The following is a 14,923-nucleotide window of genomic DNA, read 5'->3' as shown; positions in this document are numbered from 1 at the left end:
TTAATAAAAAGTTTGCTAATTGAATGCAGCAACTATTAAACTTGGCATTACCCAGAAGGCAATGCCCAGCAGTAGTGCTACCCAGGAAATTTCCCTACTATGGCTAAGAGGTCCAATTCTGGGATCATGCTGCCTTGGGAATTAATCTCTGCTCTCTCCTCCCACCGCCTTAACCATGTGTTCTCTGCAGCAGTTTGGGACTCAGGCACAGTGGCCTTGTACTTCCTTGCATATTCATATGCCAACAAATACTATGTCCTCCTGCTAGGCATAGTTTTCTCTTAGAAGAGGAGGAAAGAAGAGAACCTCCCCCCACACACACACATGCACACACAATACAAACACCCCCCTGAACTTGGGAAGAGGCACAAAGGAAAAAAAACTAAACAGGGGATTCTGTGCAGTTGGAGGGTGAGAGACTTTGAGGGACACGTGATTCTCACTCAATCACTTGGAGTTCCTTGTGCCCTTTGTTGGCTTCCAATCAATTACTCAGGCCCTATAATCTTATCAAATTGATTAGAGGAACCCTGAACATTAATCAGAGATTCCTTTACCCACCACTCTTAGACACTTGAGAGCTGTGGAAAGAATTCTAGCTTTGGAGTCAGAAGCCCTGGGTTCAAGCATTGACTCTGCTACTGATGACTTATATGATGTTTGACAAGTCTCTTGATGTTTCTGAACATCAGGGATAAATGAGGGCCTTAGAAAAGATGATTTCTATCAGCTCCCAAATCAAGGATTCTATTATGAGATAACATCCAATGTTGTTATACTATGAGTCTATAACCTCTCAATAAATAACTCTAAACTAGCATCTATGCACTGCCATTGTCATTATCCTGCCCTTGCAACCCCCTTTTTCCATTGGTGATTTCTTATTGAGGCCTCCACTTTTTTTAGGCAATTGGGGTTAAGTGACTTGCCCAAGGTCACATAGCTAGTAAGTGTCAAGTGTTTGGTCTGAGGCCAGATTTGAACTCAGGTCCTCCTGATTTCAGGGCCGGTGCTCTATCCACTGCGCCACCTAGCTGCCTCGAGGCCTCCATTTAAAAAATGGGCTCATGTTAGCTATGCTTCATTCCCCTCCACCTTCTGCTTCTGAGTCTCCGGATTTCTCCATCATGCCCCCTCTCAGGTACATCCCCCATCCTTCCTTTCATGTATTGTCTTTCCCCATTAGAATGTAGTCTCCTTGAGGGGAGGTACTGTATTTCTTTTTGCTTTCATTTGTATCCCCAGCTTTTAGCTCAGTTCCTGGCACATAATGTTTAATAATGCTCTTTGACTGCCTGCCTGGTTCTAGGTGATTACATCTACTCAAGCACCCATAATGTAAATGCCAAGTAAATGAATAATATGGCTTGACTGACTTCCCACCAAAATCCATGACCTAACACAGCTTATAATCAATTGTAGGTCTAATTATAAAAAAAAAAATATAGATCGTGATCTCATTCCTTTTGTTTTAAGTAGTGTGAAATTTTAGCATTTTCCTGTCTTCTTTTATCTTTTTCCTTGTAGAGAAATCTTTGGAGAGAAGAAAACTTCAAACATGTTCTCTTATGAGCAGTTTTTCTGAACTACACCAGGATTGAATTGGAGAATGGGAATTTTTAAAAGCTTCTTTGTTTTCATCCCTCCTGGGTCTTTTTGTTCCTTGTTCTTCTTTTCTTTCTCATGTTTAACGTATGATTGATCCCTTCCTACTTTACTTTCTTCTTAACCCTTTTGCTCAACTGTCCAATATCCCAGGTGGTCATTCCCTTCACCTGAATGCTATCTTAGGGATGATCCCAAGACTAATGCATTATGGTTTTATTAAATCTTCATTTGTGATGTGCACATCATATTGAGCCTCAGAAACATCTGTTTTTTGGAGAATAAAGAATTATTATATATGGACACAGAGATCCTCTGTCTCTTTCATGTCAAAAGTGTTTTCAGGAATATTCACAGAGACTCACACTGTAGTGACGATCACCACCTGAACCACTGATGAGAATCAGGAAAAAAAATGGTTCATTCAGATTTATAAGACATGAAAAAAGTACCTGGCTAGAGCACACTAATACAAGAAACGGTCCATTGAAAGTTACAAGTCCCTAATGACACATAGTGAAAATTGGCTTGAGATCCTAAATATGGTTTCCTGTAACCTGGATTTTCTTTCAAGTTATTCTTAGGTTGGATTTCAAGAGATTCTGTGATTCAGGGAAAATAATATAGTTACTATAAGGAGAGTCTTATTTTCCCTTACCTTGATGTAGCTTGGCATAATAGATAGAGCATTAGACTCAGTGAGAAAGACTGTGTAAAATCCCTGTCTCAAGCACTTACTGGACAAGTCATTTAATTTCCTTAGGCCTCAGTCTTCTCATCTGCAAAATGAAGACATTTGACTCAGAGGCTTTTAAGTTCTCTTCTGGTGCTACATCTATGATCCTAAATGGGAAGAAATGAGAGGTGCAACTTACTAGAAAGGAAAGATGAACATAACTGGCTAAATAGAGGTAGGACCAAAATGTGGGGCAGATGGAAATGCTTTCTATGGCTAAAGTGTAAGTTACTTGAGGGCTTTGGATCTTAGTAAAGTATCTCATAAATATGTTCAATAACCATATTTTGTTGTGATAGAAAGATGGATGAATAGATAGGTGGACAGGTTGATGATGGATGGATGGATAGAAAGAAAGAAAGGAAGGAAGAAAGAAAGAAAGAAAGGTAGATAGGTCGATAAATATGTAACACCAATGGGTTTTGTTGAAGAAGGTAGAGGAGATTGGCTGGCACTTGACCTTTTCCTCCCTTCTGAAAAGGGGTAGAATTGAGTACTTGCAAGGCTTCTCCTATTTCCTCCCAGAATGGAACAGGTTAATATATGTCCTTTTCTTTAGTCACCACCCTCACCTATTTGCACCCTTCCTCTCCAGAAATTTAATCAGCTGCATCCTATCATAAACATTTATTATTCTTTTAGCCTAGGGACAGTATAATGGACCATGGGTCCAAGTCATTTTCTCTGCTATTTATATTAGATAAAAAGTTATTACTACAATAATAGTAACTCTGAGTGCCCAGTTTGGAAATCTCTAACATTTGGCCAGAGGCTTGACTTGTTGCCTTCATTTAAATGCCTTTTAATTTCTATCTCCTGTCTTCTTTCATTTCCCTTTGGTGAACAGGGACTGATTATACAAAATTTATTGTTTGGTTTTAGTTTTAGTAATTGTTGTTTTGACCAATCCCAGATTTCTATGTAGAGGAAGCAAAATCTGTTTACAGGATTAAAAAAAAAGATTCAAAGATCAGTAATGGCATAGAATAGCACCTGTCAATAGAAAGGCACGTGAAAGGTAAGTTGAAGAAAATGTAGACCTTTTGGAATTGCCCTCAGTTGTTGACTAGGTGATTAGAGTTGGCAAGCTTTTTTCAAGGTTTTGCTACAAGACCCCGACCTCCACCTTTTCTACCACAGCTCAGTCACCCTTTTCTCTCTATTTGCCATTTGCCCCCGTGTCTCTGCTTCTCTTTACATCTCAGCTCATAAAGCCATACCTGGGGTTGAGGACTTCATCTCCTCCATTGACTGTACTGCTCCCCTCATGTTTGAGCTCCTTCATCTAAGTCTGCCATTTGAGTGAATCTTTTTCAAAATTCCCCTTTTCAAGGATGAGGCAATCGGGGTTATTACCCAGGGTCATACAGCTACTAAGTATCTGAAGATGGATTTGAACTCAGGTCCTCCTGACTCCAGTGCCCAATGCTCTATCCATTGAGTCACTTAGCTGCCCCCAAAACTTCCTTATAGGATTCATGTCTAACTTCCAGCTTAAAGATCACAACAGTACAATTTGTTCCCATGTCTGAAATAGAATGCTTGCCCCCTGTCTGAAGTGCAAATCCCAGAATCCTAATCAGTTTTCAAACCCCTATTACTGATGATAGAAATAAATAGATATTTTTAAAGAAACCATTGGCAAATATGCAAAAAAGTCTATAATGATCAATCACAGAATCTCCAGGATACTGAGATCAATAAACATTAAAGTTCATTTTAAAAATGTATATACATATATGTGTTTTGTTTTGAGTTTACAGTTATTCCTGTATACACTGCCCTACCTCCTGCCTCAGAACACAACCCTCCTTTACAACAAAGAAAAGCAGTTTAGTAAATACAACAGATACATTGACAAGTATGACAATGTATGCAATATTCAGCCTCCTAAAGCCTCTAACCTCTCTACCAAGAGGAGGATCATTGGATCATCTACTTTAGCTGTAAGGGTCCTCAAAGGACATCTAATTCTACTTCATTAGTTTACAAGTGAGAAATCCAAGGCTCTTTACCTCAGCAGTTATTTGCCTGCTATCATTCAAGTCAACCAATTCTGCTTTGGGGCAGTTACCCAAGAGTAACCAGATGACACAGTGGATAGAGTGCTAAGTCTAGAATTAAAAAGAATCATTTTTCTGAGTTCAGATCTGGCTTCAGCTACTAACTGTGTGACCCTGAGCAAGTCACTAAACCTTGTTTGCCTCAGTCTCCTCATCTATAAAATGAGAGAAGGAAATGGCAAATCACTTCAATATCTTTGCAAAGAAAACCCCAAATGAGATTGCTAAGAGTCAGACACAATTGAAAAAATGACTAAACAACAAAATAACAATTGTATTGCCTCTATTAATTGCTATTTTAATAATAAAAATTTGCCATTACATTTAATCATAGTTTAATTTTATTAACAATTATTTGCTTTGTGTTTTATCCTTACAACTTATAGAATGAGACACCAAAATCTATGCATAAAAATGTCAATATTTTCAAAATATGCAGATGTATATTGACTCTATATCAATACTATTTCCAAATCAAACACTTTGTTATTATTAGATTTTTCTTAACTTAGGGAAAATAGTGAGAGGGATGAAGCTTAACAGACTATTTTTGTTGACAGACTGGAATATTTCATAGAATCACAGAATTTACAAGGGACCTAAAAGACCTCATTTTACAGTCAAGGGAACTGAGGATCAGAAAGGGGACATGATTTTTCTTAAGAGAAAAATAGTGATTTGCTGATGGCATGGTTTGAATCAAAGTCTTCTGACTCTAAATCTCATTGTACAGGAATATAAATAGAATTAACTCCTATTTATAGTCTTTTTGATGGCTTTTAAATGTGCTAATCAAATGCAGTCTAGAGTCATGATATAAAAAATGAAGTCAAATAGTTTTTTGATGATCTGTGATATGCAAAATGGAATATTGCCTCCAAGTTCTACACAACTGAGGGATGAATGCATTTGTGTAACATTCTCTCTTGGTCTCTAGGTCAAGCACTTTAAGAAGTTTCACACACACACACACACACACACACACACACACACACACTATGGAACTAATGCTTAATTAAAAAAAATTATATAGGATGTGTGTAAAGTCATTGACCAAGCCTCTGTTAATGAGTTAGTTGCATGAATGAGAAACAGTAACCTTTGCATAAAAATTCCACAAGAGACCAGAAAATGATGAGAAAAGCCCCAGAAACCTCCTGGGTGAGTACTTAATGTTCCGGTGCCCAGAGAGATTGCTTTGCTTTTGTACATTATCACATCTGTCCTTCAAGTTAAGGCCATCTGTTCCATGGACTTCCAAGAGCTGGGCCATGAGGAACCTTATAGTAAATAACATTTTCCTCCAAATGTCTGTAGCCGTTCTTGGCATCTGGCTAAAACAAGAGAATCCAGCTTCTTATGTGATTAGGTTAGTCAGGATGTTAGAAACTTCATACCTTTCCTGGGATTTCATGATTCTTTTTTAAAGCAGCAGATACATTGTCAGCATTGTTGACCATAAGCTGAGATGGCATGCCAAGGAGGCACCCTGCCCAATTTTCTATTCACCATTGGACCAAGTAGAACTGTTGCTGGCCAGATTTGTGAAGTTAAAGTTAATCTCCAGCATCCTCTGTAGTCAGAATTTCATTCCTCCTTGATTATGTTTTCTTCTTGACCTTAGATGCACCATTTCTTCCTGGTGCTTATTCTGTTCTTCTTTCTTACTTTCACTGCATTACTAAATAATACTTTTTAAAATTTTAGGCCATAAATTATAGAATCACAGAATCTTAGAGTTGGAAGGGACCTCAAAGATTGCAAACCCCCAGCATATACTGACATAGGAACTCCCTTTATAGTATCTCCAACAAATGATCATCAAGCCCTTGATTAATGACTGTGATTGAAGGTGAAGAGAGGAAATGTAACCTTGAAGCCAGGAGAAGCTGGGTTCAAATCCTTTCTCTGATACATACAGGATATGTGACCCTAAGAAAATCAGTTAGTCTTTCAATGTTCATGGCAACTCTCTAAGATTTGGAGAGAATGTGCTAACTTGCATTGCTAGAATGATTTTTTTTTAATCTGGACTTCCCTATGCCAGTGAAATCATAGATCCAGGGTTGGGGAACCTGTGACCTTGAGAACACATATGGCCTTCTAGGACCGTGGGTGCAGCCTTTTGACTAAGTCCAAGTTTTACAGAACAAATTATTTTATTTAGGGGATTTGTTCTGTGAAGTTTGGATACAAAATGCTGCACTTGAAGACCTAGAGGGCCACATGTGGCCTTGAGGCCCCTGGTTCCCCACCTGTGGAGCTAAATTCTAGCCTCTATTTTTATCACCACTTCAGGGATACCTGAAACCATTCCAGGCAACATATTCCACTTTTGGAGACCACCAATTGTATTCCTTAGATCAACTGTTATGAGATGGCCTATTAAGGATGTGTTTCATCTTGCTTTTTGAGGCAGCTCAGTGTCAGAAAGACCTGAATTGAAATCTGTCCTCAAACACTAGCTGTATGATTCTGGGCAAATCACTTAATTTTTGTTTGCTTTAGTTTCCTCATCTGTAAAATGGAGATAATAATAGCACCTTCCTCTCAGGGTTTTTTTTTCCTGAGGATCAAATGAGATAACCTTTGTAAAAGCTCTTAGGATAGTGCCTGGCACATGGTAGGTGCTAAATTAATGCATATTCTACTTCCTTTTAAAATTTATTTGTTATTTCTCTGTGCCCTAGTATATAGCCTATTTTTTTTGTAATGCTACCTTTGTTGTTAATAAATATGTATACTCTTTAATGTTCCCATTTAGGAGGATATCTGTAATTGTCAAAAAAAAAGTCTTCCTTATGTTAAACCTAAATCTTCTTTTCCATAACTTCTATCCATCCTTCCCTGTAGGCTCAAGCAGTCATGTCAAAAATCTTTTCTCTTTGACAGTCCTTAAAATAATTACAGAATCACAGAATTGGACAGGATCTCAGTGGCCCCCTTGTTCAAGCTAGACTTGAAAAAGATTCTTCTTTTTACCATAACAGAGTAGTCATCCAACCTTTGTTAACCTCCAAATGAAAAGGAATATACCACCTCCTGTGGAAGTCCATTCACCTTTGGAATAAATCCACTTGTTAAGACATCAAACTGATATTTGTCTATTGGAAAAGTATCTGTTGCTTTCTGAGACCAAACAACTTTCACATGACAACCCTCCAGATAGTTAAATGCAAATATCATCTACGACCAATTTTGCCTTAATTTTTTATTCAGGCTAAAATTACCCAGTTGTTTCAATTAATACTCATATAGCATGGACCTCTTACCATGCTGGCATTCCACCTCTGGTGAAAAAATGATAATTCATTTTGTGATGGTCTCCCATTCCCAGGGATATTTGAATTTTAAAGGAAGAAATCATAAGACAGGGAAACATTCAAGATCCAAAGGACAGAAAATATAATGGTAGGATAAGAATTCAAGCAAAGTAAATCAGAATAAAAGTGTATTCCACTAGTTACAACAATATAAATAGAAAGAAATTCCCTAAAACAATAAGAAACACATACACACTCACATACACACACAACTGAATACTGTGTAATTACAATGACCAAGTTTGGCCCTAAAGAAGAAATATGAAAAGTCACATTTCTCATTTCTTTGTAGTAATTAAGAACTAAGGGTTTGGAATACTTAATATTGTTAAATTTGGTTGATGTGTTTGGTTAATTTTGTTGAGCAACTTTTTATTTCTTTTTCTTTTTTTTATTCTTTACAATAAGGAATGGCTTTCTGGGTGAGGGAAGGGAGAAAGATATATTTGGAAATGAAGGCAATATAAAACAAAAGCTATAAATATAAATTTTACAAAAACTGGTTTAATGATAGTTGAGGCAGAGAGTGAAAGAAACTATTTTAGGGATGAGATCTTCCTTAGAATCCCTTCAAATAGCACTTGGTAAAAGCTTCTTGTCAAGTTAAAAGTTGATTGTCTCTCTAAGTATAAAAACTTAGATACAGCTGTTATTTACATGTCTGGCTTCTTTTGACCTCGGTCAGTCTTCAAGATGGCCCCATCTCACTACTAGGATATGTTCTGGTAAGAAATGTTACTTGGAAGTCCTGTTAGTACACATAAGAAGGTTTTGAGAATAATGACATTGTTTTTGGCATGGCTTTTGACTTCTGATTCTGCAGGGTAGATGGATAAAAAGCAATACGGTGACCAAATATGTGTTGATTCTCATCCTCTAAGACACTGGTTGCCAAACTGTCATAATGCCATACTTTAGAAATGTGCTATAATACCACTATAAAATCTTAGAAATTTATTCCTGAAAGGGATCTTAGATATCATTCAGTCCAATTCCTAAGTGATCTTACCTAAACCTCAGTTTCCTCATATGTAAAATGGATTTAATGGCATTTGTCCCCAGAGAGTTGTTGTGAGGAATGTATTTTGTGGATCTAAGAGGACTATTAAAATGAGTTCCTATTATTATAATTTTCTGGTTTATTAGTGACTTGATTTTATGCTAGAATCATAACATAAACCATTATATACCTCTTGCCACCATTGAACTTGCCTTTATATCAACAATAAGCATCTGAGCCATAGGTTCCCAAAGTGGGCAATACAGAAACAATCCAGGGGTGTGGTAGTAACCTCAGGTACAATTGGGGAGGTGGTTGAATAAAAATAAGGGGGTTGTGGAAGCCTAAGGAAAGGAGAGAACATAAGAAGATTTTGAAAAACCATATGTACAAGTTTCATCTGTTGTGTAACAGAGTTAAAGTTGTAATGATCACATTATCTTCCAAATAAATACACAAAATGTAAGTAATAACTGATCTGTTGGTCAAGTCCACCAACAGGTCTTAACAAGCAAGTATTCACAGGCAAGCAGGAATTCCAGCATGCATCAGCAGGAATATGTGCATGTAATGACTTGTTTACAATACAATACTATATGGTTACATGATGCAATATTTCATCATTAAAATTCAATGCAGGAAAAAACCCACAAATTTACAATAAATTATTAAATTTAAGATGTCATCTTAAAATATTTTATGTTTTTTGAAATGATACAAATTTTTAAAAAATTAAAGGATTAAAGAAAGTAGATTTCCAGGGGGGTACTGAGTAGTTTTTATTTTTTTGAAAAGGGGGTAGTAGGCCAAATAAGTTTGGGAACCTCTGATTTAAGCAAAAGCAACCAGCGCAATGACTATATCTGACAACATATGAAACATTTCCCTGCTATAATCCTTCACTCTTCTACCCAAAGAAAGGAATTATTTTTCAACATGTGTTCTCAGGGGCCCAGACTAGTCATTAAAATCATTGAGATTTCTGCTTCCTTGTAGTGTTTTTTTTTTAATTTAAATCATTATAGTCATTTTCTCTATTGTCCCTGGGTTCTGTTTCTTCATTCTGCAACAATTAATTTAAGTCTTACCAGATTTTATTGAATTCCTTGCATTTGTCATTTCTAGGGATAGAGACTGGACCTGTAATTTAACTAGAATAGAACTGTTGGAGGAGAAAACTTCTTCCATCAGTGAAGGTTGATACCTTCTCTGCAACTTGAAATCTCAGAGAATTGCCTAAAATAGATCACTGAAAGGTTAAATAATTGGCATTAGAGTTACATGGGCAGTAGGCATCAGAGACAGAACCTGAACCTAGAACTTGCCTCTGATTCTGGCTTTCTCTCAGTTTTACTACGTTGTCATGGTGTCATTGCTTAGAGTGCAATAATCTTCCATTATACTCTAACGCCACAATTTTTTAGCCATTCTCTACTTGGTGGACACTCAGTTTTTTGTTACTCATTATTTAAAAAATTACTATTATAACTACTGGAGCACATGTTGGAACCTTTGGTTCCCTCTGATCTCCTGGGGTATATGCTCAGTAGATGATTGCTGGATCAAAGAATACATAAAGATATTTTAGCAATTTCATGAGTTGGCATTTATTATATATATGTATATGTATGTATGTTTCATATTCAAATATTATATCTGTATATATTTAATAGATATAATTTGTATGTGTTGTCTCCCTTAATGAAATAATAAATGAATGAAAAAGAATTTATTAAGTACTTACTATGTACTTGGCCCTATGCTAAACATCACGCCAGGATGAGTTGTATTCATTTTTTTTCAGCCAAAAACATGGTTTATTGAAGATTCACCATATTAGCCAAACTCTTAAGGAATCTAAGCATCTGTGGGCTATTGACTAGATTGTGAAAATCTGAGCAGTGGCTAGATTATAAGAACCCCAGTGTCTTAATGAAGACAAGATGGACTTTATATACAGAAAGACTATGGGAGGGATCTAGGAGTGGCCAAGTAGTCTATGAGGTGATAGAACTCCAGGGGTGGCCAAGGGAGAATGGTGCTTAGATAGGACTAAGGTTGAGAAGTGGCCTGGGGCCATAGGGAGGTATGGAATTATAGCCTCAGGAGAACACCAGAGATTTGGCCATGTGAGAAAGTTCAGGGTTTTTCCTTTCTGAAGCCCAGATCCCAACCCCATCATTCCCCCCTCAAACAAATGGGACCCAAATTCTTTTGGAGTAAGGGGCAAAGGTCTCGGCTTCTGAAACTGCTTCCTGCTGGCAAAGGGTGTAGAACTCTCCCTGCCTTGAGGGGGTCCCAAAGAGGAGGTTGACTGGAACCAAGCACAGGCTGCATCCACGGAACAATGAGGGCACATTGGCTGGTACCTGCTGTTTGCTACCATCTATAGGTAAATGGCCCATAGTTCAAGGTCAGAGGCCAGCTTGTTTACCTTGAGCAGGATGTGCTGAACCTGGGTGATGCTTTCAGGCAAAGATTGCCCCAGAGCCCAAGGCCATTGCCAGTGGGGCCCATGCTGTAGCTGCTGCCCCTCCCCTCCTTCCTTTTCCCCAGGTGGGGGAGAGCAAAATCGAAAGTGAGGGTAAAGGGTGAAACTCTCTTCTCCTATGAAAGGGGTTAACAGATACCCTCTTGACTCAAGCGAAGGGAGTGGGAGAAAAGAATAACCAGAGTTGTAAGGAGGAGTTCTAAACTCCTTAATGATCAATCTCAAAACCTCCAGAATCTGCCAAGATACTTTTAGCTGTTCTAACTTACCCTGCAACCTGCATGAAGGAGGATTCAGAGGTGCAGAGAAAAGGGAGTAAGTAAGCCTCAGGGAACCAAAAAGGAACTGTAGTTTTCCCCAATTCCCTAGCTCCGAGGGAATTAACCATACACTTCCAGATAGGTCCTCTGTCCTTGTCCTCTATGCCACAGAAAGTGTGCCCAGGTTCATGGCCTTGAACCAACCCAGTGGACTGAGAGCCTGAGAGCTTCAGGCCAAGTGTGAGACAGCCTTTACATCTGCCACAAAAGCACCTCCAAGCCTTGGTGCTTGGAGAGCAATCCCAACTGCAGAGCAAGAAAGGAGGGAGGGGAGGCTTACATACCTTCCAGTCTCGGCTGGAGAAGAACTTGGGGTTAGGCAGTTTCCCCATATGGGCCACCAAAATGATGTGGTTTAGGGGTTCAGGGTGCTGGGACTCCAAAATCACAACACATGGGCCCTGCTCAAAAGAATTTGACCCAAGCTTTCTTTCAGTCAAAGACAAGTTTTATTAGAACATCCACCATATTGGGCAAACTCTTAAGGAGTCTGAACATTAGTAAGATATTGGCTTATTGGCTAGGTTATAAGAATCTAAACAGTGGCTAGATTTTAGGAATCTGAGCAGTGGCTAGATTATAAGAATCTAAGCTAAATTGTATTCATTTTATGTGTGTTTCTTTCTTCTCTTGGAATGTTGAAATATGACTTTTTATCTTCATATAACCAGGGACTATTACAGGGACTATCTAATATACAGTAGGTATTTAATAATAGCTTATTGATTAGTTTATTGATTATGTTGAAGAAAAAATATTATTATAATCTGAGTTTTAGATTAAAATGTCTAAACTGCCACAAATCACCACCACCCCCTCCCACCCCTTTGGACATTTTATCACAAGACAATTTGGGGTAACATTGTTGGAATCTTGGGAAAAAAAGTCACATATTTAAAATTACAGTTTGGGGTTAATATTCCAGAACAATATTCACTTAATCTTTTACTAGAACTATTCAATTCTTTCATTGCTTATCCCTCTCAAGGGCAGCTAGGTGATACAGTGGATAGAGCACTGGGTTTGAAGTCAGAAAGACTTGACTTCAAATCCAGCCTCAGGCATTTATTAGTTATTTGACCCTGGGCAAGTCACTGAACTCTATTTTCCTCAGTTTCCTAATCTGTAAAATGAGTGAGAGAAGGAAATGGCAACCTCTAATGGGGTCACAAGGAGTTGGACACAACTGAAAGGACTGAGCAAATATGTTCAAGGATTCAAAGGATCCTCCCTGTGATCAGTACTCAACCCTCTCTAAATAAAAGAGGTAAATCACAGACTAATCTCTTTAAGGAATGAAGAAGGCAATGATCTTAGCTAAACTAGAGATATTTTTTGTCCTACATTTTAGTTTCTGCTCTTAATATAGTTTCTGCAAGAAAGGCCCATTCCATGCCCCACCTTCCTAAGGGAGTAAGTTTGGCAAGGGTTTTTAGAAGAGAGAAATATTTGTTTCTTCATATGTATAGAGAAACTAAAAAGAAAATAGTTAATGTGTTTCCACAGGTGATATGATACACTCATTCATTTTTCCATTGTTATTTGGCATCTATGCCTTCCAATCCATTGCTCTTCCCACTTCAAGAATATTTTTCTCTATGGACACATCCACATGAAATGTTGCAGTTCAGAAGACAAGAAATACTTTATACATTATATTTCCCATCCCAGATCCTCAGCCACAAGTGGTTTCTTCCCTCCTTGCCCAGATCACATGAATACCTATCAAGTTACCACAAAAGCAAAGAGAATCTTAATTAAGTTACAAAGGCATAGGTGCAGCTTGAGACAGGCTTCTGAGCATCAGAGCTGCCATCCTCCAGCTCCTTCCAGGTCCATCTTCCTCTTTATTGCATGGTGTACACCTGCTTACTAGTACCTCCTGGAATGAGAAGGTTCCCAGGTCTGAATTCACAGTTTAGACCCCCTGATGAGTCTTGATGTTGATGCTAATCTTTGATGTTTCTGTACCTTGAGCAAGTGAGAATAAAACATCTCCCAGAAAAGCACAGAAGAGAAAAGACTACAAAAGAGCTGAGTGGCAGCTGGTCCTATGGGCCCACCAGTGAGGGCTGAGAATAGAGACATTGAAAACCCCAAGTCATTTTTCTCCTGGGTTCAGATTTTCTGTTCCTGTGAACTCACTGCCTCTCAGACTTGGCAGGCTCCCCTTGCATGCTTGGGGCTCAAAATGAGATGCAATCATTGTCTTTTACCTCAAATAATTCTTGCCCTGGATGACTAACCAAGGAGATGACATCTTTAGCTGAGGTCTTGTGCAGAGAGGCAAGCCAAGCTGTTTCCCAGGAAGGATTCTTGTCGTGACAACCTCATGCCTACAATCTGTGAGTATCCAATTCACCTGAACCTGTTAAAGGCAACAAAAACCACCTCTACTGCCCTGTCTTCTCTTTTCTCTGGAGAGAATGAAAGATGACCCACTTTCTTTCAGCATTATTCAGTCAACCAGTCAGTCAACAAGGATTCATTAAGTGTTTACTATATGCCTGGAACTATGCTGAGCCCTGAGAATACAAAGGAACACAAAAACAAGGTTCCTTCTCTCAAGTAGCATTAGGGAAAATGCCATCTAAATAGCTAGGTTTGCTCCAGATAATGTTTAGATTAGATGGAAGGTAGAGAGGAAGGCACTAGATGTGGAGGATGGGGTTGGGATAGTCTTCCTGGTGAAGGCCAGATTTGAGCAGAATCTTGAAGGAAGTTGGGGAACATGGGAAAGACAATATTTTATCTTTCAAAAAGGAGCCCAGAGTCTCCTTTCTCAAACTCATAGAGTTATTAATGTCTGGGAATACACTGGATGTACTTGCCTTCAGAAAGAAGAGAGCCAATAGTGGTAATAGAGCAATGATGTGGTACAGAATAAAGAATGCTCTTTATCCACTGTGTAGCCACTTGGAAACCAATTACAGTGAAATTACCACCAAATTTAAAAAAAAAAGTTTATGGACCTCAGATTAACCGCCAGTCTAGCACAGTATGCCACAGGGTAAGAACTTAATAAATGCTTGTTGATTGAGGGGACCATGAGTGTGTTACTTCCCTTTTCCAAGTATCAGTCAAAAAACCTGGGTTCTAGTTCTATCATTAACTAGCTATGTGACCTTAGGTGCGTGATTTACCCTTTCTGTGCTTTGGGTAACTCATTAATTAAATAAGGAATTGGCCAAATGATTTCTAAAGTCCTTCTAATCCCAATGTTGTTCATTCATCCTTTCATTCAACAGATATTTATTAAGCTTCTACTAGGTGCTGAATTCTGAGGATAAAAAAAAAAATTGCCCAGTCCCTCTCATTACAAAGTTTCCATTCTAGAGGAAAATGAGGAAATTACATTAAATCAAGCGTTATAAAAACAAGACAG

This window comes from Vombatus ursinus, unplaced genomic scaffold, assembly GCF_900497805.2.
Source record: "Vombatus ursinus unplaced genomic scaffold, bare-nosed wombat genome assembly UNPS02014810.1, whole genome shotgun sequence".
Taxonomy (NCBI): Eukaryota; Metazoa; Chordata; class Mammalia; order Diprotodontia; family Vombatidae; genus Vombatus; species Vombatus ursinus.
The sequence above is the reverse complement of the archived record's forward strand: the minus strand, read 5'-3'. Positions refer to the sequence as shown.